Source organism: Lichenostomus cassidix, chromosome 4 (assembly GCF_008360975.1).
Source record: "Lichenostomus cassidix isolate B80296 chromosome 4, HeHo_3.0, whole genome shotgun sequence".
Classification (NCBI taxonomy): domain Eukaryota; kingdom Metazoa; phylum Chordata; class Aves; order Passeriformes; family Meliphagidae; genus Lichenostomus; species Lichenostomus cassidix.
In genome coordinates this window covers 25,606,932-25,631,723 of record NC_139484.1, presented here as the reverse complement: position 1 = coordinate 25,631,723, position 24,792 = coordinate 25,606,932, and the positions used below count along the sequence as shown (strand labels likewise).

General features: G+C 39.9%; 1 long non-coding RNA gene across 1 annotated transcript in view; it reads left to right on the top strand.

Annotated features, from left to right (window-relative positions):
* The window catches only part of LOC146438099 (uncharacterized), a 47,389-nt gene continuing 22,597 nt past the window's right edge, over positions 1–24,792 (top strand). Inside the window, exon 1 of the long non-coding RNA XR_014852018.1 lies at positions 1–81. This is a non-coding gene — a long non-coding RNA (uncharacterized LOC146438099). The remainder of the gene's footprint in view (positions 82–24,792) is intronic.

The window sequence follows — 24,792 nt, the reverse complement described above, 5'->3', positions numbered from 1 at the left end:
TGCTGCCTCTGCTGTCCATGGAGAAGTTTAAGTACTGGTGTTTTACAGGATAAGCCACAGGATGGGATATTGTGCAGCAAGGTATTTCCTGCAGAGCCTTCTTTCCTTTCTTACTTTAATTCACTTTTGTATTTTCCTTTTCCTTAAATCCCAGTGATAGACTTTAACAGGAATCTCCCTTTACTATAAGGAAATTCCTTCCAAGAGCTTCTGGCAATACAAGCCACAAAAAATACCAAGAAAAACAAATGATACAGCAAAATAATATAAAATATGGATATGTATCCATGATCTATATCCATTATATGTATCAATAAGAAAGTCAACTTTTCAGCCTCCATCCTAATGTCTTTTAGAAACACATACCAGACTTTGTATATGCTGTTTTCAGGTGATTTTTGGTTTCTTCTGAAGGCAATGATACCATTTTTATTGATTGCAGAATGACCAAGATAAAGCAGAGAATTGCAGGCTTCTATTTATTACTGGATCTAAGGTCAATGTTTAGACATAGATTGGTGGATGCTTCCCCCTCACAGAGCCTTTTCCTATTTATTTACGTACATTCAAGAGCAGCCTAATGATTTTAGACAGAGCAAAGGCTTGGTACTTGCCCAGAGACTGGAATCTGCTGGTTTTATATCCAAGGAAAAAGCAGGGCACCAAAAAATGAAAGGGGGGTATGAAATGAAGTGATAGGAGAATTATATTGACATAGCCATGTGGGCAGGTAGGAATTTGCTGTTCATCTTGATTATTTGTAATCCAACATATGTAATTTGGATTACGCATAATTCATATTACGTGACAGGCTCTCATTCTGTTGGCTTCCTTCTCATAATGACATGACTTCAAATCCAGTTCTGTTAAATTAAATAATCCCATTAAGATGTCTGCTCAGCTGCAAAGAGCACTTCTTGGACTCTCAAAGCAATCACCAACTGAATTATCAGAACTCGAATCTACGGTGCAATCAGCAATGTTTTTCAATACTAATGAATCAGTCTAAAGATTAAAAAGTCAAAGGACGAACTGTTCAGGGTAGTTTCACAATGTCCATATCTTACTTTTCCAAGATTAGAAGATTGCTTCTGAAGCACATACTTAGGATAACAATAAAGCAAAGTGCAATCATGTATTGAAATCCTTCTCACATCTTTAAGTTCAACATGACTTTTAAAACAGAAATTAGTTTTTTGAGGAAGATACACCACTAGAGTGGTACACATCAACAAAAAGCTAGCTCAGAGACAAAACTGTAATAATTTTCTTAATTTTATATAAAAATTTGCACATCAAGTTGACTATAAGGGCATCTCTGTACAAGAGCTGAGTCTGTCTATGCCACAGCTGGAGGGCCAGCTGTTTTTTTCCTAAAGTTATGCCACCCTCTTCCTTCCATGTAGTTTGGTCTGTAATATATCTGTTACTGACAAAGATGTTCAAATCTTCACACACAGACTGTAGGAGAGAAACATGGGAAAAGATATTAAAGCTAATCACAAGTTACGGAGTGGCTCAAAACAAAACTGGTTTTGTACAGTCTTTGTAACGAAGTTGTTAATGTAAAAGAACAATAAAGTCTATTTCCATCCCCCAGTCCTTCCTTCTTAATTTTTCAATTGCCCATTGTCTCAGCACAGGACAGATATCTGAACTGCTGATATTCTGGGGGATATTTCACCTAGATTGCAAAGGAATGCTTCTGACTATGTGGAACGTTTTAATAGTGCTGTTTTATCTATCCCAGGTAAAAACCCCTAAACGTTCTAGATAGAGAAATAGAAAGGCCTTTTTCTGGTTTGCCAAGATGGAGTTTGGTTTTCTTAATTCTTGTCTTCCTCTAAGAGACAGCTGCACATTTAATATTGGAGAGAAAACAGAGTTCAGAGCCTTGCCTTCAGGCAGACTCACTATAGTTTAACATGCTGCACAAGCTGTTCCCTATTGTCCTGTGGCACTATTTTGGCACACACTCATCTGAGGCTCCCACATTCACATGAACTATTTTAACAAGCAGCACAGTTATTCAAGTGCTTCCTAGTGAACTCAAGCATCCAATTCAGCACTGAATCTCCAGAAAAAAAGAATAACCAAAAAAACCCCAACAAATAAAACTCACCCCCCAAAAAAATCCAAACCAAACAACAACAAAAAAACAGAAACAAAACAAAACCAAACCAAAAACCAAAAACCAGAAAAAACAAACAAATAAACAAAGAAACCAACCAAACCCAAAACAGCTGACCACCAAAACAATACAATTGCAATTTAATTTACAAGAAAATGTAAGTAGCAAAAAGAAAAATCAGTAAATGCTTTTCAAGGTTATCCTGAAAACTTGTATGTATTACATACTGCAGCTCCAGACTCCTGCAATCCTATCAAACCCAGTGTTACACCCTTGACTATATCTAGGCTTGCAGGCTTGCAGCCTCGTTTTAACAAAAATATTCTGATTATGCTTCTCTGATCATTTGGATTATTGCCATTGCCAGATTGAGCTAGGTGTCTGCATTCACCTAGTGCCAGCCCTCTCCTGCAGTATAGTAAGACTCAGGATTTTTTGTCTCCTGAAATATACTGAAAAAGTCCTGAAGAAAAGGGGAGTTGTTATGTTGTTTCAGGTCATGCACGTGGCCAGCAGTGGTGTCCAAGCAAATTTGCTCTATGGCCTAGTGCCTTTTATCTGATGACTGTAAATGCAGGGCTCTGTCATTGCTCTAGAAAATAAAATTGAGCACTAATCTTACAGCCTCACCGTGGGCAGAGCACCCAATGTAGCAGGGATTAGAGAGGTTCTTCCAAGCAGTGCTGATTCCACATTCAGCTCTATATCCCAGCTCCTCTGAGTAGCTAAATGGGGTACTGTCTGTCCCAGCAAGGGTTATTGTCTGATCATACTGTTTGCCAATCAGGTAACTGGGAACTAGCTCAATTCAGAGACCATTGTTTCTACTGCCTCTGATTTGCTTCTGCAACACTAAATATAAGGTCTTCTCAAAGCATTTCCATGCCTCTTTTGTGGTCAGTAAAGCTCCTTACACATCAGTGCCTTTTATCAGGGGAAAATTTTTAAAATTCACCTTCTCAGGTGTTTTCCAGCACAGATTCACAGCTTTAGGAGTGTCAGAAATCATTGTAACAAGGGAAAGAAAGTGCTTTTATTCAGCAAATCACTAAAGCTGCCTTCCGCCTGGGAACAGCAGGAACTAGTCTCTTAAATACAGTTCTAAATCCCTTGATCTGCTGGGATTTACGACCTCACCCAGAAAGAAAGAGGTGAAGCCAGGCAATGACCAGGGAGCAGAGGAAATGGCCTCAGCTGCTCTGAATAAAAGCACTGGGAAGAGAGTGGTCAAAGGAGGTGATGGCTAAAGGAACTTGCTTTCTAAGGTGAGGCCTGATGACCAAGATTTTTATATATATATGCTGTGGATATATGTAAAAATATTACCCTGGTTGGGCAGTTAATGAAAAAATCTGGTTGGTTTTGGTTAGCTTATTTTTGGCACCTGCATGACTCAATGACAGATGTATAACACTTCTGATTGAATTTCCTCTTCCATGTGCAGCCTCTCGTGTCCGTCTCCCATCAATGTAAGAGCAGCCAGGACGAGACCTGTGTTTATGCCTGTCCCCAGAGCTGTGTGATTATTTCTACACTTTATATAATCAAATTCCAAAAGTTGTGAGTTAAGTAACCCAGCAGTGTTGGAAATATGGCTCTGAGGGATTTTTATATCAGATTATGATTTACCTTCCTGTTCCAGAATGTGGAAACCCATGCTGCTTTCCTGAGCTGCCTATCTTGAAAAGGTACTTTTGCTATTCTCATGAGGACAAGCTTCCATTGTCTCACTCTGTGGCAGCTTCATTGCTCATTTATAAGTAGGAGCAGATGTTTCACTTTCATACCAATGAAGAACAGGTGTGGAGAATAAAATTATTTCCTCCTGATTTAGCACTGTTTCCCTTTCTTCACACTAGCTTCACTGTGAGGATAATCCACTCCACTGTTGGCCAGTCACTCAGACTGGAGTGGAAAAGCCAGGCTGTGCTTCCTCCCGTCCATATTGCCCTGAGCACATCTGGATTTAACTCCCATGTTATCTTCCCCTGCCCAGAAGTACAAAACAGATGACTTTGCATCTGTATGAGGGTGGCAGTGAGGGAACCCTAATCAACATGTCTGGTTATGCAGATAGTGTCAAGGTACTGTCCTGTTTTAGACTTGGGCTGATAGATTTACAGTACTTTGAGCACAGGTAGCCACAGCTGTTGGCTCTAAGTGCAGTTTGGCTTGAATGGAAACTGGGTATTCATTTTCTGAGGGATTCCTGTACTAAAGTATTGCAATTAGTTTTCCAGTTAAACAGGTTAATAGTTTACTCAGGATTCAGCAGTATATTTTGAAATGCTAGAAATGGTTCTATCATATTACATCTAGTTGGACTTTATTCTTTCATCAGGAGTGGCTTTAATGGTTGTCAAATTGCACAGAAATAGCATTAGTGTTCTCACACATGGAAAAGGGAGCTAGTATAAAAAGATAGACTGATATGAATGTTTATGACCATAGAAAGATTTTGAAAAGTGATCTTCAGCTAAATAACCTCACAGTTGTAGGAACAAGGCTTCAAGTTTCAAATGCTGTTTTGTTTGGGAGATTGCCCAGCACATGTCTGATAAATTCTATGCTTTAGGTACATCCTTCAGTGGTTGTTTTTGCTAAAAATAAAACCCAACAGGCTAAAAGGACAGACTCTTACTGCATCTGTGACCTCTTCTGTAACTGATGTTCTCATATAAACAGCAGATGATAATGTTTCCCTGCCATCCCATTCTGAATTTAGGTGGTTTATCATGCTAATACTTAAGACGTACTCAGTCATTCTGATTCCCAAATGTACTTTTTATGAAGTGAACTATGGTACTTCTTTTTACTTAGCTGTTTTTAGAGCCAGACTCCAACATTTCATTACTACATAACTTGACCTGTGCCATTGCTTGTGCCTGGTATCAGTAAGCTACTTCTCTGTAATGAAGAAGGAACCTAGTCTATTAAAATGCTCAAAACCCTGAATCATTTACAAGATAATATATAGGCACCCAAAGGTTTAGCTGTTCAGAGCCTCAGTACTTATTCTGGTGCTAAGAGAAGTGCTGCACTTTCTAGAATGTGACTGTAAAGTTCCAGTTCACACTTCACTGACACTGTTCCTGTTGACATTTTTCAAAGCAGCGAGAAGTATACTTATGTTGGTTGTTTTCTTAGGTCATCTGAAGCTGTTTTCCTCAATTCTATTATGCCATGACTGCCTTTGTTCAATCTCTGAGTCCTGGTCAACAATATACCTGCACAGTACTTATTGTCAAGGTCTTAATTTTCTGCTTTTTTGTGTGTTTTCCAGCAGGCAATGCTAATGCTTCTTGCATGAGCTTTCAGGAGGGAGCTCTTCCAGAAGTGAGTTGTTCAGTGGAGATGCTTAGAAGCCTTTGTCCATGCTCAAGGCTAAAGTAATGTCTTTAGAGGCAGTGTCTGACTGGTGGGCAGTACAATAATAAAACTCTCATTTTTTAGGGAGCAGTTAATAGGAAAAGCCGCCAGGCTTTTTATATCAGACAACAGAGCAGGTATTACAGCTTGCCCTGACATGAAATGCTGGGTTCCAAGCTAGAAAAGCATGCTGTTCCTCTGGGTTAGCAAATCAGAAATATCATAAACAGATTAATTTCCTACTGGGAGAAGAAGAATGTCAAATCAAGAAAGACTCATGTTCATATTGACCAACTAATAGGATACTGAATGAGAGTATAGTCTGAGCAATGAGCAGAAGGAAGAGTGCCATGAAAAAGGGCAATGTGCATTTCATAGGAGCAACATGTCTTGCACTGCTTTAAAGAAATAATGAAATTACTTGACATGCCATTTTTTTCTAAAGTTATGCTAATGGTGATTAGAACAGTGCTTATTTTTCATATTCTGGAAGTTTCAGTGCAAAAAGAATCAGTTTGCCATAAGTATATTGACAGTTATTAGAGAAACATTCACAGTTCAGGAGACTTGAATACTGTAAACTCTTAAAAAAAATCAAATCCGTTGCTTCCAGAAGATATTCTGTTATTACTATGCCTGAGTACAAAGCAGATGTTACAAGACTTCAGTTTCCATGACCAGAAAGTTAGTGGATTAGTATTTAACCTCATCCCAGCCCCTTCACTGGATAACTTTCTGTCAAAAAGAAGGGTATAAGAGCTCCCATTAGCATTATAAACAGAGGAGTCAATATTCTTTGAGCTGTTTGTAAAATTGGTGCAGTGATGTGACTTTTGAAGTACTTTGTCTTTCCATAATATATATGTGGTAGCATCATGAGATGTCACACCATTTCTGGTATCTTATATATGTATTCATACATATATTATATATATTAGATATTAGATATATTACATACATATAATATTATATATATTCATCACAGAATATGAAAACTTGTGCTGAGATTATATACTTTTAAGCAAGGTACTTAGAAACAAGCAAGCCAATGAGAGTTCCAAATTCTTAAGTAGTGTCAACTGAAGACAAAGCAATAAAATGTTATATTGTACAATAAAACAGAGCATAGCCTTGGAGTTTGACTACATGTTAAGCACTGCTGGAAATGTTTCCTCATCGTGGAAGCATCTTAGATTTAAGTTTGAAATCTATGTCCCTACTCCATCTCTAATGGAAGGTTTGCAAAACTTTGCATGGCCATAGAATAGATATTTGGCATATTTCAAGAGTAGCAATTTTTTCTCAAACCATAATTATTTCCTTTGCTACAGTTTTGGACTTCAGAGTAGGCTGGTTTTGATGTCAAGGAAGAAGCTATCATTCCTCAAAGGGAAAGTCGTAGACTTCCTTGTTATAGGACCAAAAACTTACCATCCCTTGAGGTAAGTCCTCACCCTTAAAAGAGAGATTTCTGACAGAGCACCAGGGTACCACATGGGTGCTAACAGTGGTGAGGTAGGTCTAGGGTCTAGCTGGGAAGTCAGTTCAGAGTTTCCTTGGCCAGGCACAGGCTATGACAGATCTTGAAGAAGGGAATAAGGGAAAAGCCCAACCTGACCGTAAATAGGGCCCCAACAGGTAGGGATGTGGATGAAGATCTGAGGTGAGGCTGGTGAGGCCCTTAAAGGCCAGATAGTGCACTCAAGGCCTGACACAAAGGTGAAAAAAAAAGGCTTTTGTTTCTTGCAAATATTGAAATGGCTAGTGTGTCTTACAACATAGTGTGGCAAGGCACATGAGATTCAAAATTTCTAACAGTGCTAATAGGTCTTGAATGAGCACTTTATTTGAGGAGCAATAAAAAGAGAAGCTTTGCCAAAATGCTGATTACTATGATCAGCAGCAATGACTTCAAAACAAAGAAGGTAAAAATAAGATTGCAAAGAGGAATGTGCTGAGCAAGAGATTTGCTTAAGAAACTCAAAGTACCTTTACCCAGGCAGCACTTGCCAAGATCTAAATGACAGATGACACACGCACCAAAGATAAGAAAAAGCAAGGATAGTAAAAGACATGATATGCAAATTACTTAGATAACTTTTTGAAAAATGTATGATAGTTATAGCATGGTTATTGTGTATGTGGAACAGCATCACAAAAGGATTCAACTCCTTAACAACACGGCTAACTGGGAACTTGGCACTCCCACTTCAGTGATAATTTGTGATGGGTTGAACACACCTGCAAAGGGACACTCAAGCCAGTCATGAAGAACATGGTGGTCAGAGTCACCTACCTTATATGCTGCATTAGTTAAACGTTGCTGTATACTATTATTCTTACTTCTTTTACAACATATGCTGAATTAGTTAAAACATTTATATGTTTCAAATTAACTACTTGATTATGGCATAATAATGCAGCCAAGAGAGACGTGTCAGAGTGAGAATAAGAATTCAGGATTCCTTCGTTGTAGCCCCTGTGATCTTTGTAGATCTAGAAACCACCATGAAGTGTGCTTTGCCTTTGACTCTGTAGGAAAGTACAAAGAATTGGATACAGCAGCTGAGAAACTGACTTCCCAGCTTTAGCACCCAGCTCTGCTTTTCCTATCAGTGAAGCAGAAAGAGTGTGTGAATTCACACCACAATTTCTGTTGGGCTGCAGAAGTGGCTGGATTGGCTGATGGAATAGCTGCTCACAGGGTATGTCTCATCAGGGAGCCTTGGAAGACGTAATGATGTTGAAAGCATGTGGAAGACATAGTTTCCACAGAGCTTCTGTGAGTACACCACATAACTAGAGACATCTGTTCTGGGAAGAAAAAAATTTCTTAATCTCTAGAGTATGTTAAGACTTCAGGGCCACGGGAAGAAAAGCTGGACAAGTGCAGTAGAACCTGTTGAATTCTATGTGTGGGGGACACTTTTGGGGAGACTATACTGCACACACTGTATTAGCAAAATGACCTAGAGAGGAGGGAATTGTTCAGTTCTTGGTACATGCAGGGAGAAAGGACTACATGGATCATTTATTTCAAAGGAGCTCTCTGGGGGCTGTGATTCCGACACCCAAAGGCAGTAGCTATGGGAAGAAGAGGAAAACAGATCCTACATGATCCTAAGGGTGCTTATTTGAGCTCTGCTGCCTGCCCGAGTTAAATTGGGTGCATCACTGAAAATATGAGCTGCAGAAAATGAGTGCTGAGTTTGCTTGTGTGGTTGAGAACGGCTGAGGAGACTCTTTGCTGGTGCAGGTCACTGTCCAGAGGGGAGGATGATCTCTGAACCGAGGTGAATGCCAGAGAGGTACAGGGGCTTCTTGCTTCCTGCCAACAAAACTGACAGCTGCTGATTATTAGCATGGCTGTGGAGTAGCATTGAATGTACTCCTTTGGAAAAGGTAAAACAGGGGCTACCTCAAGAGATTGGAATAACCCACTGCCCTTGGCTGTATGTTATGTCCCTTTTGAACACAACCCTCTCTCTTACACTAGACTAGCTGAGGGAAATTATAACCCTGCATCCAAATGTTAGGGTAGGAAGAAAACCTCCTGGAGGAAGAACTTTGAATTTGTACAGTTGTTGCCATGCTAAGGCTTATTTTTAGATTCTGTAGACACTTGTACAGCACAATAAATACAAAGATATTTGCTGATGCAGAAGGATATTTTCTGTATGCTACAAAGTAAGATATGTACTCATAGCATCAAGTCAATTTTTCTGTACTGTCTAAACCAAGATGTATTCTAGGTTGAAAGGATGCAGTGATGTTTAATTCAGTCAGAGTATGTCCTGTTTCTTAGGTATCCTTTAGTTAAAGATCATTATTTTTGGTAATACAGTTTAGTCTTACAAAATTTAAAGGGAGACATAAAAACTTTAACAGAAGTGCAGTAAGTTCATCTCAGGAATAGCCTGTACTATTGTAACACCATGAAATAAAGAGGTAATGGTGCGATCAGAAAAGAAATTAAAGATTTCTTCTCTACTGTGATTTGCTGCTGACATCAGCTGGCAGAGAGATAATCATTAACAGGATGAAAGCAGTAAAGATTATACCATTTATATGATATTTTATTACTCTTCCCCTAGTGTGACAACCTTTAACCAATTTCCCTGGTAAAGACCAATTTAGATAAAAGAGGAGGATTGCAGGAAACTTTCTGATGCAAGGGTCTATTTATTTGTCAATCCACTTTCTTCTTCTCAATCTCTCATTTTGCATTCTAAGGGCTTACACAAGTTTCATTCACATCACTCATTTTATAGCCACTTTCTTTGTGGTCATGGCCTGGTGTAGAGGCCAGCCTTCTTATCATCAGTCGTGGGTTAATCGAAAAACCTGGAATACAGATCATAGTGGTATGAAAAGGTCAGAAAAGGAATTACAGGTATATTTTTGCTTAGGTATCCACAGACCTCAGCGAAAAATATTCTTCCTATCTTCCAAGGGGTTATTAGCGCCTCCTAGGCTTCTACTTCTTTGGTAGCTATTCCAGATGGACTCATAGTGGGATCTCATTGAAACAGGCAGCACTGCAACCTTGTTAGGAAAGATCCAGGTCCTTTAAACACAGAAGAGGAGCCAAAAACTGATGGTGCATTGTCAAGAAGCTACTATTTTAATTGTCAAAATGCCAGGAATCCTTCATTCTGCCAACGGTCCCTTGTCACAAAGAACTGAGCAGAGTTCTTGTGTATCCCTAGATATTGGCAGTTGAAGGCTCTGGGTTTCCAGTACTGCAGAGGCAGAAGTGGTTAATGCTGTGCCCAGTACCAGTCTAGACCTGGTGGTCATGTAAGATATGAACTTTAAAAAGAGTGAGTCTAAAGGCCTACTGTTACAATGGCAAAAATGTTACAATTCTAATACCAGACTGAGTGGATTTCATCACTCTCCATAGTGAAACTTTATATACGGAATTCCCTTGAAGATACTAATTGCTGCTAATCTGCAGACATACAAATGAGGTGAGAATTTTCCCAAGAACTCTGAAAGACCCAGTAAAAGAAAGATGCTTTTGTCACTGATAATGCCTCTTTCTTCAGGTTGTGACAGTGAGCATGTCCTCAAGCAACCCTCTATGGCATACAGTGGTGGTGACATGGTGGCATATTCTGGCAGTCTACATGGCACAGCATACTTAGCTGTTGGATCTCTTGTGGGTGGACTATACAGCCATACCCCTGGAGGCAGATTAACAAGAATAATTTGTAATAATTATTGTGACCACAAGTATGAAGGATGGCTGAGTATTCTTTACTGTTCATGCAGAATAGAGCTGTCATAGACATTATTTGGTCAGTACACTATGAATATTATCTATCTTGCTATAATAACAAATATTCCCGCATGAATATTTAAGAAACTGTTTTCCTTTGGTATTGTATGACATTTGCATAATTATCACTGAAACTTGTGGCAGATTCAAACTGTCAAGCTTATTTACATTGCAGTGGAAAAGTATTTACTGATCCATACAAATGCAACATTTGCATCTGTAACAGAAAATGCATACCTCTTCAGTTTGCTAATGAGAAAAATTATACATCTGGTTAAAACTTTGTCAAAGGCAGAACTGCCATTTTCCGTATCCCATTAATGTATGGAAACACTTCTTTTCCCCTTGGAATTTCAGTTAACTCTGAGAACACGTTGTTGAGGAAACTGAGTGGTGCCAGAATTTATATGAAGTATTAAACCCCAAGCTTCCGAGCCCTTGACTTATAGAAGTCACGGTCCTATTTGGCTGGCCAAGTAACAAGTACAGCATTAATACAGGCTTTAAAACTAGAGGAACAAAATAAATGGGACATTGTTCTGTTCTTTCAGGAGCTGAACATTTGGGGCCTCAGAAACAGTGTCTGAGAGAGAAGGTGCTGAGTACTTGACCAGATTTAGTACACTCAGCTCTCCATTGCAGCTATTAAACCTCTGACTGATAAATGAGATGCAAACCTGTGCAGAGAAGCTCAGGTCCCATTAGGGGTATTAGCTGAGGCTCAGCAGAGATCAAATGAAGCAGTACTGGTTCAAAGCTGGCTTTGAGGGACCATAATCTCAAACCTGGAGGAGCATGGTGGAGCTGAACCCAAAGGGCTCTACAGAAGTCAGAACAAGTCCAGATGGATTTGGTATGTCTAGGTTGGAACTGGCCATGCCAGCTGTCAGCTGGTTTGGTGCAGATTCAGTCTTTGGCTTGTGCTCTTGTGCTAACTGCACAGGAGAAGAAATCAGAGGACTTGGGTCCCTGTCAGTTCAAAGAGAGAAGCAGTGAGGCACTGGCTGTAAAAGAGTCTTCTTGTCCTGCTCTATGCAGAACGCAAAATAATGCACTCTGTAATTACAAAAAAAACCTGAGTTATAAGAATTAGCCTGAAGAGGCAAATGTTCAAATGTCAGGGTTCAAGTTGCAACTAACATGGATCTAGCTTAGAAAATACTAGTATTTTGAGATATGTTAGGTTCAGTTTGTCTTTGGAAACTTCCAGGTGTACTTGATGGAATTGCAGAGTCACCCCTTAAACTAGGAAGGCTACAGGTTTCTTTGTCATACAACTGAACTTGACATCCCTGTTATCAGGAACTGGTGTGCTAAGTAATGTATCAGTGTCTATGAGACTTGAAATAAAACCAGCACCACACCCTTCTGAATTGATAACCCTGCATAATCCCAGAATTCATGCTCTGCTGGTTGCCTTTAAACATTTATATGACACCTTTAACTGGATAGGTCAAAGATAGTTATCAAAATACCTTGCTCAATAAGTAAAAAAGGTGTGATATAATCAGAAATACTCCTTTGGTATTAAGCTACTTCAGAAAAACATTATTGTTTAGAAGTTTTTTTAGTACCAACTTCTTTGCTAAAAGTTGTTGTTTGATCACTTAGCCAAAAGTAGTTGTTTGATTACATTCACCTTAGCTCTCTTAATACTTAAAATTAGGCCTTCAGTATTTTTCCCCATTCATAATAGTGGTCTTCAAAGTAACAATTAACTCAAAATGTCCAAGAAGTAGATAACTAACCTGTGAAAAATGTCTTTGTATTAAATACATAGAAGGATGAAGCTACTTCTTGGCCCTGAACACCTAGTAAGTTCCTTCCTTTCATGACTCTTTTTTAAAAATAAAGGCAGCTACATCAATCTAGCCATTCCAGCCAAGTCCGAGTGAAGCATTAGTTCTTTTCTATACAAGAATATGTTATATTTGTCTCAAACTGTTCTTTCTGTTACCTGTGAAAAACTCTAAAATTTTGTTCTTCTTCTCTTGGCTATTCAGGCTTTTGCATGCTCTTGTCATTTGCACACTACACCACTATATTTTTATCTTTAAATGGTGCCTATGAAATTGCATATAATCAATGAAAATTAGAATCAGAGGGTTTGGGTTGTAAGGGACCTTAAAGATCATCTAGTTTCAACCCCCCTTCCATAGGCAGGAAACCTTTCACTGGACCAAGTTGTTCAGAGTCCCAAGGTGTTCCTGCAATGAAGGAACCCAGGGTCCAACTTCTCCTCTCTTTCATGCTCCAGACAAGCATCTTGATCAGCTGGGACAGATCAGTATTTCTATAGTCCTCCAAAGGAAGCTGTGTGACAGCTGTGACTTGAACATGAATGAAGAAATATCAGTATTTCTGGGAGTTTTGCTTATTTTTACATCACTTTGTCTTAGGCCTTCCAGAAAGGCTTCTGCCAAAACCTGTCTAATAAATAAATTACTTTGTGCAGAGTTGTTTTACTTCAGATTCTTTAGTCAGTAGCAGGCTCTTCCCTCACTGCACATATATGTTGTGAAATTTAAACTCACAAAAAGAACCTCTAGCTTCTCTGGCCCACAGGCATTGTGCCACTGAAGCAGAATTATAACATATATAATACAGCATGCTAAGCTATAGATGAAGGATGAATGGCATGAAAGGAGAAGAAAGTGTGAGGATGAGCTCTGCACAGTGGGTCCTGACATGTCCATGAAGGTTAACAATTGACTCTTTTTGACCTGAGCACATATGAAAGGGGACAGGGCCCAGTATTAGATGCCTAAAGTGCCTAAAGTACACTTTTCAAAAAGGTGTGGTAACTGCTGTCCAAAAACAGAAGGAAGCCTCCTCTGATCCAGTTGTGCTTTTACTTTTATTAGCAACCTAAAGACCTGACAGAAGAATTCCAGGTGTTTAGGGCTTTTCAAATTATCCTAAGGGTCAAAATCCTTTTTTTTTTTTTTTTAACTTGGACAGCTTTTCTTTTGGTTCATTTCTGGGGCCAGTATTAAAGCCACCAAATATGCAGACCCTAAATCAGAAGTTACGGGAAGGAGCTGACTTACAAGACGAAGCAAGTGGAAAGCTATTTCATCAAATATAGGTTCTAGAGAATTAAATGGCTAAGCCATACTCAGAGAAGCAAATTTATGGTCAGGTTACAGAACAAGGTTTGGTTTAATTGACTGCTGTGATTTTCCCACACCCTTTGGTCACTGAAATCAGACACGGTTCTCTGATGCCTGTGACATCAAACCAGACACAGTCTGAGAGCAATTGAAGCTCATTAATGGAACTTGGTTGTGTGTTTATGTTGCCTGTGTCCCTCTTAACCAGAGTTACAGTTAGCACTTCAAGAAAGATGGTGAGGATGTGGCTTATCTCTCCATTAATTGCCCGAGTTACAGGTGTCTATACCTTTGAGGAGCTGACTGACCTGGAAGTAGAAGTGAGGTTAGATTGAAAACATACAAATTTTTAAATTCAAATATCCTTTTCGTCTACTCTTGCAACACTTTTAAAAAAGTAATTTAATACATTTATTCCAATTAGACATCAAGTTTGTGTTTGTTCTGTGAAGTCTAATAGTAGAAAATGTGAAAGGTGAAGAGCCCAAATATAGAATATTAATACACTTTTAAATTTCCTAGGATGGTTCTGTACTTGTTCTAATACAGACTTGCCAAAATTTGACATTTAACTACTGTACTATAGTCATAATAAACAAAATAAATCTGGAGATACACAAGGCTTTGAGTCCCCAAGTTAATGTTGTATGTATGTACATGTAGCACATCTTCTTTTTTAAATAATTTAAGTTCAGACCTTTTCACTAGAATTTTAACTCATGTTATAAATCAGCAAATTTCCACAAAAATTGGTCAGAGAGAATCCTATGCAAATGTATAGGATATGTATGTTTATAACTGTTCTAGAATGCTTAAAACAAAATACTCAATTACAAATATTGTAAAAATTAAAAGATCTAAAAATAGTAAGTAATGACTTTGAGCTTGGGTTCTATAATTATTTTCTCTCTGTTAATGAGTAAAATGTTTATAATCTACTACTAAAATGGAGCAGTTAAGTTTTACATCAAGGAGTATGTTCCATTAATTCCACAGCATTTTTCTTGCTTCCACTTAATTTAGTGAATACCATTATTTAATCTTCCCAGCTTCTGATCTATTCATAACACTTCATGGAAACAGTTCAATAAACTGACCTTGCAACTAAAAACTGAAACCAAGAAGGTTCAGTCACCTTTTCAACAAAATCAAAAAAATCTATTTCCCACTTCTGTGAGTGGGTCAGAGTGCAGCAGCATATGAGCCAGAGCACCAATCCCAGGTTGTCTTCTCTCACTGAAGTGCTCCATCACCATATGACTGGAAAGCAATTAATATTTTCATAATCTCTCATTTCATATTCTTTTACTTTTTATATCAGCCCAAGTTGTGGCTAGGATATTATTGTGATGATATCATGCAGGCACAATATGGATGTGCCAGAATATGATATTTAGGGTGTAATTCAGGTGTCATCGACAAGTTAATAATTTTAAATGTCAGCAGGAATGTATCCCTGCTTAGAGAGGAGGGCCACCTCTTACATATGTGTTGAGCTCATTTTTCTCCACTCTCTGCCTCCTCCAAACTCAACAGAAAGCCTGTGAATCCCCTCCCCTTCAAATATAAGTTGGGATGTAGACCCAGAGGCCAACATTCCTGTATTTTGTTTTTCAAACCTTGCAGAGCACAGGAGCTCTGGGGCGAGTGCTACTCAAATGCAGCCAACAGCTTTAAAGTGCCACCTGATGTGGAATTCTGCTGGACCTCGGCCTAGTGAGCATGCCAAGTGGAACACAGTGAAATGGTGTCACCCCGGCTCTGCCGCCTCCAGCCCTTCTGCCTGCTTCCGAGGCTCCAGGAACCACATGCAGGGCGTGCAGGGAATGGCAGGTCTAGTGCCCTCCTTCCCTGCCTGACTGTTCTCCTTTGATTCCTCTCTACGTGTCTGGAGAATTCCACAGCCTGAACTGCTTTTTTTTTTTTTCCTCCGGGTGAGGAGTCAAGCCCTTGGCATGAGTAGCCCCACAGACATCTTTTTTACAGAAAAGTAGCTCATGGCAGACAGAAGCCTAAATGATTAAATTTACATTTCTCCCTCTGCAAAGGGGAAGAACAGGGCACAACCCCTTGCCAACAGAGCACAGGGAATGCTGCTGTCAGTGCAGCATAGACCTGTCCCAAGGCAGCATGCATGGGCACCAAGAGCCAGAAAAACCCTGAGGAGTGATTAAGACAATTTAGAAGTACATGTGCCTTTCCCCAAGCCCAGGACTCACTCTGGTACAGTCCCAAGCTGACCACATGCTGTGTCGTTGGTTGTTTCTGTCATCCAAGAGAATTTCCTCAACATGCTGATGGTTCTGTACACTTACGTCTGTGTTGGGAAAGCCAGGACATCCTGCTGTACTTGCCAGTTAGCTGACCGTGCAACCCCAGTTACTCTCAGATAAATGCTTGCTGCTAAGAGCTTCCTCTTTGGTGACAAAGCTAACTTTGTTCAAACTTGCTCTCTCTCGAGGATGTCAAACAAATTCTTTCAGAGTGCCTCTACCAAATCTCTCACTGAAGCCCTGTATTACACAGCTAAGGATTTGTGTGCTTCTAGCCTTGCCTTATGTAGCTGTCATGGACTCTGTTTGACCTGCAAGTGGCAGTATGTGGCTTAAAATGCTTCCTTCTTCCATGGCTCTTTTTCATCCAGCTCAATGACTTTCAGAGGGAAGGATAATTGGAGGGCTGACTGAATTCCCCTGACTAGGAGCTTACTTAAACAGTCTGCTTGTCTGAATGGTGTCACAGCTTCCTATTATTCCTAATACTGCTCAAGCATTGAAAAAGATTTTGAATTGCTTTCTTTTCTCAAGCTTTTAAAGCTGCTTTTTATAGTAGTCAAAAGATTTCTTTCCCTGCATGTTTTGAAACCTTTTATTTCCTATGTGAATTTTAGAACAGCACTGCGTAGCTCATTTGTACATAATGCTTGGGTGTCATCTTGAATATACATAGAGAAATAAGTACATTCAGTCAACAAAAGAAACATAACTTGTACATATGATTACCTTTGCAAAGCTGGTGTTAAAATTCTCAGCAGGAATTAATATTTGTGTGATAAATCCTGCCAAAGGTTTCCTGGGTTTTATTCCAGTAAAGTGGTTCGAGCTTGCCTATCAAGAGCAGAAAAATAGTCTCCTTTGCTTCCTTTTGAGAGACTTCAGCCTGATTTATTTTTTGTTTGTCACCCAAACTTGAAAATAACTTGAGTGACACCTTGCAAACCTCTGTTGTACCTATGGAGTAAGAAAGCAGAGTTTATGCATACTGGGTTTTATTCTGCAGTGTCAACCATGAGTCAGCCCTCCTGAGGACTGAATGATAATCATAAATGATGCTCTTCTTTCTGCTTCCCATCCTCCCTCTGCTTTATGTGTAAAGGTGCTATGCTTCTGCCTTGTCAGCTGCAAGTCTGGTGCTTTTTCACAGGCTTTAAAAATAAATCTTAAAAGAAACTACTCTGTTCTGTTTGGCTATAAAGGACACTGAAAGTTTCATATATAGCATATCATGCATAAAAATAATCGCTGGAACTGCAATGTACAAGTACTTATTGTTCCAAAGTAAAATCAAGAAATGTCACAAGTAAAAAATATTACTCTGAAAAAAAAAAAAAGTCCTTGCTTTAAGAAGTAGAGAAAAACAGCTGTATCAGTGGAAAAGCAGAACACAGAGAGGGTTTTATTTGTAAGTCAGCCTTTTTATGGTGCTCATCAGAATCCTTTTAGTACCTCATAAATATGAATTAATTTATGCTCATAACTCTTCTATGAAGCATGGAAATATCCTTTTCTTCAGTTTAGAGAAGGGAAAATGGGCCAAGGAGTGAGCAAATGAATAGCCCAACATTATAAGGATCACCTGTAGTAGGGCAGAATACAGTGCAGGTTTCCAGAGTCCTGGTTCACACTTTTAACCACTGAACAATCTTTCTCTCAAAGATAATTGTGGGTATCTATCACAGGGAAAAAATATCAGCCCCACTTTCAGGAAAATAAAAATATGGTGACATAGATGAAGTATTTCATCTGGAAGTCTCTTGAGATTCAGAAGCATTTAAATGCTAGTAAAGTTTCCAAAGACAGACTTTAGATTCAGCTATGTTCATAGGCTTGCAAGATTTTTAAAAAAAAATTATAAGTCCATAAACAATAGAAATTACAGATGAAGAGGGACAATCATGAGCTTTGCTGTTTTTTGGCTTTTCAAATGTACATTATTATCCTATTTTTAACACCATTGATTTCCTTCTCCTGTCAGTTTCATAATCCTCAGTTTATTAGATTATGTAAAACACTCTTTAGTCAGTACCCTGATGGTTTCATTCCCCTGCTAGGACTACCTAAACGCCAGTGCTCTGACCCCAGCAAAACCACCTCTGAAGTCTGGAAATTTTTAGAATTATAAATATTTCTGGTTAAATTTTCTCCAGGAATACCAGGAGTTTTCAAGTAAGAGATGGATAGAAAGCAGCTGATGTAACTCAAAGTCGAGGATCATCCTTTTCCTCAGGGCTCTTTAGCAGCAATTAGACTGTGGTGACATTACTAAAGGTACAGTGAAGCATCAGGGGTGACACTGTGGCAACTTCAAAGCCAGCAGAACATCCCAGAACCCTACCTCACTGAATAGATCATGACTGCATTGCACTGCAAACACTGCTCATGTGTTTCATTTGTCTTTAATGACAAGTGACCACCTAGCAACAGGGTGCAAAGAGTTTGGAAGGAGTTAGGTGTGCATCCCTCTGCAAGACACTAGGTAATGTATATCTCAGTATGCCTAAGGTGGGAATGGCTTTAAAATAAGAATATGTATTTGCTGGTCTGTGCCCTGAGCTCTTCTTCCACTTTTAACTTTCCTGCCCCTTCCCACCACAAGGATGTTTCCAAATATTGGTCTTTTGCAGTTTCTTACTGACTTGAAAGTTTGGTTTGAGATGCTACACAGGACTTTTGGACTGGTTACTTTCATCTCAGTGGTTTAATCTTGGACATAACAAGGTTTTAACTTTAAGACTTTTTCTGGTCCTGGATTATAAATGCCTATGAATAGGAAGTCTCCAGGTTGATGTTAGTGGGGAAATTAAGTAGAATGCAAGGTGGGAGAGAACACAAATATCTATGTAAAAGCAGCCAGTAATGTATTTGATGGAAGCAGCGTGGGGAGAATGTTGTACTGGAAGAGTTGCATTGTCACTGTAACAAAATGCTTCTTGCTATGCATTGCATGAGATGTTCTGGCTGTCCCTCACTGAGGAGTGCTGCAGGAATTTGCCTGACTGGCCAGTTGCAGGGGTCACAAGTAATCTCTGCAGCTACATCCAACAGCACAGCTCTGCTCTGCCACTTCAATTGAAACAAGTTTCAACAGCAAAATGTTCCTTGCTCTGAACTCTTCTCTCAGGCATGTGTGTGGTGTCGTGTTGCATAACACACTGTCTAACAGTCCAAGCATAAATACATCTGCCTTGTGTTACCAGGAGTGATGGCAGCCTACAGGTATTTCTCGTGTGTGTCTGTGTGTGGCGAGAGAGACTAATAGATTAGGAAGTCTGTTCGAAAAAAGCTGTCTGTTCTTTCGCAACAGTGCAGTACAAAGCCATTCAATGTCTGCTTGTTTCGCTGTTTCTGCACCTACCTCTGCAAAATGTTGTTGTCTGACAGTCTAGGAGGCAGAAAGGAGATTTTTAAAGTATTTAATTCCTCTGAAACCTCACAAGTCAGAGTCCTGCTTGAAGATGAAGTTGTACTCAGCACTCAAGCGGAAACTCTTTTGGAAGCAAGAGGCTCTTTTGGAGGCAAGAGGTCATGTGGCTGATTTCTTGCAGCACCAACTGCTCAAATCTTAAAATAATTAAGTAAGAATCAGTAGATTTAATCCTACTGTGGTTTGTTTTTTTTTTTTTCTCTGACCATCTGTGAACAGAAGTGTTTCTTCTCTCAGTGCTGAAACAAGGGAAGATTTACCAGCAGTAGAACTACGAGAGAAATGACAAGGACTTGGGGCCTGCTGGGATGCTCATCACCTCAGGAGATGCAGAGGTATCTGAAGAAACACAAACAGGCCTTTTTAGCTCTTTTTTTTAAAAAAAAAAGCACCCTGTTTTGCCTCTTCTCTGAAGGGGAATAAGAAAAGACTCTCTATTTTCTGCATCTGTGGTGAAGTTGGGAGGATAAGAAAAGACATCTTGTCTCAGAGAAGGATGATCACAGGCACATTGAACTGTCAGGTCTAACATTTCAGGATGTGAGCAGCCCGGAAGAACAAATCCTCAAGGAGTCCTAAGGACATTTAAAAATGCAAGCACAAAGTGGAAATGAAAGACTAAAAACTAGGTGAATAATAAGGGGAAATTATGTTGAATAATAGGGGAAAATATGGAGCTTAGCCATAAACTGAATGATGGAAAGAGGCAATTACTGAAAGACATGCAAATAAGCAAGAAAGAAGAGATTCATGGTAACAGAAATTCAGTGTCTCCCACAAATATTTTTGGAAACATTTTTTTCTTAATTCAGTTCCATATGCTAAGACCTGATCCCATCTTTAGAGTTATGGGTTTTTATCAAGCACTTTTTCTCAGCTGTGCTAACAACTTTTTTGAGCAGAAATGCAATGCTGTGTTCAAGATGGAAAATAGAAAAGCCTGCTTTAAAAGACTTTCAAGCTTCCTGAAACTCCTCCTTTTTGAAAAGCCATTTGTTCCCAGATACAATCTATTGAAGAACAATAAACTAAGGCCAGCTGCTTGCTGTTCATGGCTGTTTTTATAGTCAGGAGTGGTGTATGGGCCTATTTGCTGAGAAGCATTAACTGTTGCTCAGGCTCTTTTTTGACAAAAATAGGGTATCTTACAGTCTGTGCATTAGCGCTTCTATGCCAAAAGCATAAATAAAAACCAGGTAGCAATAAGCTCTATATTTTTTAGAGCAATGATCTTAGATTCTCCTTTAAAGCAGCACTGAGAACCCATCATGGCAAAGCAGATTTCTCCAAATTGGTACCTCTCTCACCACAGGTAATATTCTTTAATAAGGTCTTCAGCAAGTTATTCACAGTGCATTTGCAATGGAGAATTTGCAGTTCACATCCACTGCTGTCACAGAACTTTTAGGGCATGAGATGTACGGGGATGATAAGCAGCATTAGCTGTCACTAGAAAACCAACTATAGGAAACCCAAGACTTCAGCTTTATGGTGGATATAGATGTGAGTATTTTTGCAAGTGCTAGGATGGATATTGCATCACTGCGGCAAGCTCTGCTCCCAGTTAGCAGGTGTTGGAGCTGACAGTGTGTGCCTTGCTCGCTCCCATGCTCAGGGAGCAGGAGCTCTGCCAGCTGCAATATCCTGCCAGCTCTCCAGATCACAGCCTGCAGGGACTGGAGGGATGGCACAACACAGGAACTCATTTACAAATGCCTGACTTTCAGCTGCCCGGCTGAGGAATCAAGAACTTCTCAAGATATTTCAGGGTCTTTTCTGAAATGGGGACTCAGACAACTTTTACAAATACAGGGGAAGTATTTTAAATGCAGCATACTAAAGTGAGCTGCAACTAGGGCTGACAACAGATTTCCAGGAAGTCAAGTTGGTACCTTCTAACTCAGGATATTTTATGATTCTAAAACAGGTTTTTACCTATTTTTACCTGTGTGTGCATATCTGCTACTAATTTTGCATGTGCTGATGTGTTTTTCTCTGATTTTTCCTTTCTCTTATGAGCTCACAACCATTTCTCCTCCACATTGGAAGTGACAGCTTCAACAAACACAGATTCTGTCTGTGCTCCTAAGCAAGCAAAGGCCTCTTTGCCAGAATCATGAAATATAGAATATCCTGTGTTGGAAGAGTCATCAAGCTAGCTCCTGGCCCTGCACAGGATAACCCCAAACATCCCACCATGCCTGAGAGCATTGCCCAAAAGCTTCTTGAACTCTGTCAGGCTGAGTGCCATGACCAGTTCCCTGGAGAACCTGTTCCAATGCCCAATCCCCCTCTGGGTGAAGAGTTTTTCCTAATATCCAACTTAAACCTCCCCTGACACAGCTTCAGGCCATTCCCTTGGGTCCTGTCGCTGATCACCAGAGAAAACAGATCAGTGCCTGCCCCTTTAGTACCTGCCAGAATATTCTCCATCATTTCACCAGTCACTAAAATGAGACTGACAGACCTGTAGTTTCCAGGGCCATCCCTCTTGGCCTTCTTGAAAATTGGGAAAATGTTCGCCAGGTTTCAGTCCACTGGGACCTGTCCAGATTCCTAAGACTCTTCAGAAATTATTGAGAGAGGTCTTGTGATGACATCAGCCTGCTTTTTGCATACTCTTGGATGAGTCTGATCGGGCACCATAGACTTACAGAGATCCAACCGGAGGGGCAAATCCCACACAAATTTGGAATTGACTAGGAGTTTATAATTCTCACATTGTATTCATTTGTCTATCATTGCTAAGTTCAGTGGGATGTATTTCAGAAGAGGATAGCTCTCCCAGCTGCAGCCTGCAATCTGACTCCGTGAAAAGCTTTGGTATCAAACCTGATCTCAGTGAACTATGAGCAACCTGAGTACCTGAGTTACCCAGTAACTTTGGCTCTCAAAGTGCAGGGTGGGATTTTTGCCTGGTTGGATATAAGCATATGACTTTCAAAGAAGCAGATGGAAATGTGATGTAAAGGAAAAAAACCAAAATGGTTTGGAATGTCAGCTATTTTGCAGAGTTTAGGGTTAAATCCTCCCATCCTTGCTTCTGCTGAATAGCATTAATTAGCTTCCCTAATATGCCTCCAGGAGTATTTCGGTAAAAGAAGAAAAAAAAGATGTCAAAATCCCTTGTCTACAGTGTCTTGAACCAGGAATGCTTGTTCAGCACCAAAGGTAATAGCAATTTATAAAATCTTGTGTCCCTTCTGATGCTGGGAACCTTGAGACAAATGTGGCATCAGACTGACCTATGGTCAGCTCATGACACACTGTGCAGACTTCCCAACAGGGGTGAGGTTCACTGGCATGGATGTCTTCAAGTTTTGATAGGACTTTCTTAGAAGTAAAATAAGCTGCTTCCTTTCAAGGTAAGCACAAGGACATGTTGTGGCATCATCACTGGTGCCAGGTGATAGTGACCATCAAGCTTTTCCGTTATGATTAATCAGTTGAGTTTAGGTTTAAGGGATAGTTAGAGCACAGCACAATCCAGAAGGCCAAGAAATACGTGTAGCACAGTATAACTACATGTGTTCTACATTCCTAAGTGGGTGTGAGACATCCCAGGAGGAAAACACAGAGTTCTGGACAAAATTTGTAAATGGTTTCATTTTCATGGCTGACTTTACTTGGGGGAAATTTCTGAGTGATACCAGCTTTTCCAGTGCTTTGTGTGTGGAAATGCTTATATAATGGTAATTAAAAGGGCTGTAATTGCATGGGGAGGAGCATTTCCACATCATTTACACTAGTTGTGTGTTGTTGAGAAATCACAAACAGGCACAGGACTCGGACAGCTGCGTTGCTAATTCCCAAAAGAAAGTACATGAGATCCATCTTCTCTGCATTGCTTAACCCTAGCAGTGCAGAAACTGCTTTCAGGGATGAGAGGATTGTTATCCCTGTTCACTTCAGTGATCTTAATCAGTATGGACACTGCCAAGGAACAACACTCAGTTGGTGCCAAATCTGGGCTGTGAGAAACAGACCTCAGCCTGCCACTTCCAGGCTTGCAGATGCCTGGGATGAATGGTCTGGTCTGGCAAGGCCTCCTTTCTCCCTCTTTTGGTACTGTGTGCTGAGCTCTTCACAGCCTGAAGGGGCCCTTGAAGCAGCTGCTCCCAGGAGGGCAATGCTTTTCCTATGCTGCTGGAGCTTTCCTGAGCCACAGAGGATCTCCCTTTGTAGCCAATGCCACAGGGGACCAAACTAGACCTCCCGAGCAAATTTAAAACCTAGTGGTGTCTAATAGAGGTTCCTTCTTCAAGCTCGGACCATTTCAGCCAAGAGTATGAAACAAAAATGCTATGGATGTCTTTTTTGTCTCCTTCCCTCTGCCATGCAAGCCCATATCATTAGGATAAAATACAGGCTGTGCTGAAGCAGGTGGTAAAATTCCTATTGATTTCAACAGAGCCTGGGTTTTACTTCAGAAATAAACTGCAGAGCTATGCAATAAATTAATTCAGCACCCCAGATGCAAACTCACACATTTTACTGTTTAAATTGTGCTACTCTGAGTGTATAGTGGTGCTACGGGAGCGTAAATTATTCCAGTGTTTCCTACATGTTATTGAAAATCAGATGCCAAACTTAATCTGCCTAAACTCCCAAACTAGTGACACGTAATTCAACCATAAATTGTGTGCAAAAATGTGCGGGCTGCTGAAAGTAGCTTCAGTCAAATACGTGCCCGGAGGCTCAGTAATGGATATCACATTACACTTGCCAGTTCATTGCTGTCTGTGCTTTTCTCATGCATACATCCTTGACTTACATTTTTACCTAATGGTAGGCCCTTTCCTTTCTTCCTAAAATACTGAGAAGGGAAGAGAAATGAAAAATTACAATCGTTGTCTAATTTTGTACAAGCAGAAGGTTCTTTGGCAGAGATTTGCAGTGAAGCAGGCATTATTGACAGCTTTGTCAAGTTTCCCATATGGACAGTTTATGCTGATTTTCAGGCAGTTACAAATAATTGAAGTTAAAGATCTCTGTAGCTTGTCTGACAAGGCTGAAACAAGAAACATGTATATGCCTGACTTTGGGAAGTTTATCATTTATGGTGCTGTTGGTTTGCTTCTCCAAGGAACTGGCAGATTGTCTTCCATCACCAAACAGCAGAGACTAATTTGGCACTGCCAGAAATGATCACAAAGTGATTTTCATAAAAGATCACACAATGCAGCCTGAAG